Genomic DNA, 4704 nt, shown 5'->3' with positions numbered 1-4704 from the left:
TATGTACCTAAAGATCACTCGATGCATAATATGAATATAAATTGCTCTGCTATATATCTTGACACTACTTGATGTATAGTATGACTAAAGATTGCTCTCTTGTGTGAGATTTCACTACGTTGGTATGACTAGAGATCAGGGTATAGATTTGATTTGATGATGGATTTTCTTTTTACCAAATTACATTTATGTTTTGAAGAGTTAAGATTATAAAATTTGTTTATGAACATTTTGTCTCAAGTTTAAATGGTTCATGACGTACGTTATTTTACAAAGTTTTAGTTTGAAGTTCTTTTTAAGATGAAAAAAATTACCTGAAATCATTAATATTAGTATTACTTTTATTATTTTTAAAAATCTTACCACTCACTAGACCTTTTAACTCATTCTTTTCCTTAAATAATTTTCATCAGGTACCACGAGAATATCCAATAGGCCTACCGTGAGAGCGACCTCTTATCTCTTGTATGTATGTTTCATTTTACACAGTAAATGTTTAAAAATTTGTTTGCTTTTTAAACTAAAGTGGCTAGCATTACTTTTGAGGACATTATTATTGGCACTATTGATGTGATTCACATTATGTTATTATCCTTTACCCCTAGTTACTTTACCATAGTTTACTCTAATTAGAGTTACCATGGTATGTTCATTTCATATGCCTTTCTGTATGGGGTCTCCTATATAAAGAGCTAGGGTTCTAGGGTTTCATATATGAGCTAGCTTTGAGTGATTTCATTCTTCTGATTTTATTTCTACAATATAAGCTTCCTCTCTAATTCGAAAAGTGGATGTAAACTTTGGTCAAACAACTATAATCGTCGACTTCGTTATCTTCTTCCCTCTCTCCTTATTTTATTAATTTGCTTTTGATTATCTCTTATTTGTTCTTATTACTTACTGAATGTGTTTTAATAGTTATACCATGTATTATTTATGATGGTTACAGACTGAAACTTTAGGGTGTTTAGACTTCAAATTTCAAGTGGGTGGAATGACCTACTATAGCACACTTCGTGTTTGGGGTTTCAATTATAATAGTTGGTATTTTCATCTATTATTATCTATAATTAACTATGGTATTATTGTTTTAAATCCCTCTTTGTTTTAGTGTTAATTACCATTTCCTACCTGGTCTAAAATACTTTGCACCCAAACACGGATTATTATAATAGTCTACATCCCAAACAAAGACTAACCTGTAAACTATTATAACTCGTAAACTATAATAACCAACTTAACTCGTCAAACATTTTCAATGTTTTTCAATTGTTGGTTTATGACTATGTTGTGGTTATCAATTTCTAAATTGATTAATGACATATGTGTGATTAGGCACAATTGATTATGGAATTGGAGTGCGAAACAAACTATCTAGGGGTGTGTTCCTTTTCAGGCGTGATTTATTCGATTTTCAGGGGAAATTCTACCAAAATTTTTATTGATTTTGAGTTATTAGAATTCTTTTATAATAATTTTTACATTGAATGGGTTCACTAGCCATTTATTTTTAAAAACATTTTAGAGTTTAACATAGATTCTGTAGTTTAGTTGAAATCGATAGTTGGGATGCCACATCCTAAGTTTGGTTAGGTAAGGTAATATGGGGCGAGGTGTGTCAAGCGTTGATAATGGTCTAAAAATTCCCAATAGTGATCCCAGTAAAGGTTTTAAAATTCCAGTGTGAGCGATGAAAATTAGGAGGAAATGGATTTTGAGAGTTGTAAGTGCAATCAGGTTAAATTTTGCTAAGAATGTCTTTGCAAATGTGCATGAAATTTCAACAGCCAAAGAGTTTTGGGAGAAACTTGATGTATTTTATCAGACAAAGAGCATCTCAAACTGATTGTACCTGAAAGAACGGTTTCACAAGCTATAGATGTTGGAAGGTATAAAAATCTCAGATCATCTGGGCATTCACAATAGGATCATGTCTAAGTTGGAGATGATGAAAGTGAAAGATAGATGATGAAGATAAGGTAGTTAGACTATCCCTATCACTCCCCCTTCTTATGAACACATGAAGTCAATCTTGATGTACAGAAAGGAAACTTTAAACTTTGATGAGGCTAGTAATAAACTTTTGTTAGAGTATAGAAAACTGAAGAAAGGCCATTCTTAAAAATAAGAAAGACTAGTAGCTTGTTAAGAATATTAATACTAGTAGCTAGTAATAAACAAGAGGATATTAATACTAGTAGCTAGTAATTGGAAGAATAAGAAAGACCTCGTATAGAAAAAGGTTGTTAAGAATATGGACAGTTTAGACACATGAAAAGGGTTTGTCTTAATAAAGCAAGTTTGCGAAAGGGTTGGTAAATCGTTTTTCTGAATAAAGATAGTATTCATCCTTATGGTATGTTCAATGTAGCATGATAGAGGATGTGATGTTAGCAGTTCCACAAGTTTACACACGTAACGTATACAAAATTAATAAAATAACTACCAACATTTCTCCACTTGAGCTTCTCGATCTAATGTTTTACCAACGCCACTCCCAAACAAATAAGTAGTGTTCTAGTGATCCCTCCCACCACTGCCAATATAGCATTCGGAAGCCAATTTGTTTTATAATCTTGTGGGATAGTCAGCCATGTTGCTGACATGAAAGCCGTCGCCATAAAAGCCACTGATACCCACGTTACTTTGTGAGTAATCATCAAAAGATGCAACAATAATCTCCTTTTGAAAGGGATGATGCTGACTAAAACCAAAATAATACACAAAGATGTTGAGAGTGCAATGCTATTGCTTATAACAAAAACCTTGTAACCTTTTCTATTTCCGAATACTGATTGTCCCATTACTGGTCCGTCTTGGTGGACACTGCCGGGAGGGATTATGATTGCAGAAAATGTAACTGTGGTGATCAATGCTGCCACTAAAGTTACCGTCTTCCTTGCACTTTGTAGCGCCTCTTTATACATATCGTGTTACTTCTGCCGTCGACCACGATTCTTCTTCTCCATTTTGCTCATCAATACCTGTTATGAAATCGAAAAACCAAGAAAATAGAAATTGTAAAGCAATAAACGGGGCAGAGGGAGAAATTCAGAATATAGCTGATTCAAGATATTCCATCAATACCTTACGCCGCTCTTTGCTTAGTCGCTTTTGTTTTCTCACATCCTTTGGAATTGACTCATTTTTTTTCTCCCTTATTATGATAATCCTCGTCTAAATAATTCCTTTGTGAATCAAGCTCCATGTTTCGATTGGAAGATTGCATCCTTTCACCTTCCAAGCTAATTGGAATAGTTGAATTATTAGTCGGTTCTCTTTTGTTCTGCTCGTCCATGTTCTTCAACATGTCGTCAAGAATTTGGACTGTTTCATTAGTACTGCCATTGCTTATGAGGTGGTCTAGCATGTCAAGGACCGTCTTCCCTTCATTGTTCTGAGAGTTTACCGGTATACTTAAATGGTTGATCAAGTACTCTACAAACTGCAACATTTTGTTAACCACACGATATAAGAAATAAACATATCAAATTTCACAAAAGAATTTCTTCAATTTCATGAGTAGTAGTTCCCTATTCTATTAGACTTTTTTATATTCAATAATGCATATTAAAAAATATTTAATAGGTCAAAAACTCACATTGTTGGACTGCAACTAAAATCTCTCATCGACTAGGTAATTAAGAGAAGATTCATAGAAGTATATAAGAACAACAATCTCTGATTGTATGAAAGCTTTTGAGTGAAACCAAAAGCAAAACCATGAGGCTTATGCTCAAAGTGGATCATATCATATTGTGGACATATTTGGAGGGTCGTTATCCCTAACACAAGTGGTATCCGAGTCTCATGCCTCTTACACTTGGTCGAGTTGGTGTTGGTGTACCAATAGACTTTGGTATAAAAGGAGTTGACCTAGTTAAAAGAGATTGTTCGGAAAGTAAACACAGGATGGATGACTATTTGAGGAGAGAGTTTGGGGTAATATTTTTTAAAGTAGAGGAATCTCCTAAACAATGTGTTTGAACTTTTTCTATATTATCCTGGCCAACATAAAGTTCTAGATTTGTCACTGCTTTTATGGTGGATGCTCATTTGGCACACCTATTCAAAAATAATTATTTGGTAATTATCTTTCAACAAGTGTGTGTATCGTTTAACATTAATTTAAAAAGTATTTAAGAAGTCTGTTTGAACTTTCAATTTTGTGTCAATAATAGTTGTTCAACTTAATTATCTAATAAAGGTTTCTAAACTTTGTTTTTTTCCTGTAAACTATTAGTTCTAAACGTAATTTGAATGTGTGTATTGATAGGTTTTTAAACTAGAAAACCTTTTTCAAGTTAACAAATATTTTTTAAAACAAATTTGAATGTTTAAAGACTTAATTTTATTTGAAATATAAACTTGATTTTGGGTTAAAATTATTTGGGTCTAGTCTAAAACAAAAGTCCAATTTCTAGAAAATATCGAGTATTAAAATATTCTAGAGATATTACTCCTAGGAGAGACTTATGGTAAATTGAAGAATTATCTAGAAAATATGAGAAAAAAGTGTAATTGTAAAGAATATTCTAGATAGACATTTGTAGCCATTGGATCATAATGTGTTGGCAAAATCCTAGCCATAGATTTCAGGCTGCCAAATAGTATAAATAGGAGAGATGTCTTACTATATATCAAGCTAAAAAAAATTAGAAGTTTTCAATAACAAAAGTAGCCTCTTTCTTCATACCCCTCTTC

At 32.5% G+C, this 4704-nt stretch overlaps 1 pseudogene; it reads right to left on the bottom strand.

The window, feature by feature from the left end:
• Nucleotides 1–2390: 2390 nt before the first annotated feature.
• On the bottom strand, nucleotides 2391–3454 carry LOC120079798 (annotated as a pseudogene).
• Nucleotides 3455–4704: the final 1250 nt, after the last annotated feature.

The sequence above is a fragment of the Benincasa hispida genome, chromosome 1 (assembly GCF_009727055.1).
Source record: "Benincasa hispida cultivar B227 chromosome 1, ASM972705v1, whole genome shotgun sequence".
Taxonomy (NCBI): Eukaryota; Viridiplantae; Streptophyta; class Magnoliopsida; order Cucurbitales; family Cucurbitaceae; genus Benincasa; species Benincasa hispida.
This window is presented reverse-complemented; position numbering and strand designations above follow the sequence as displayed.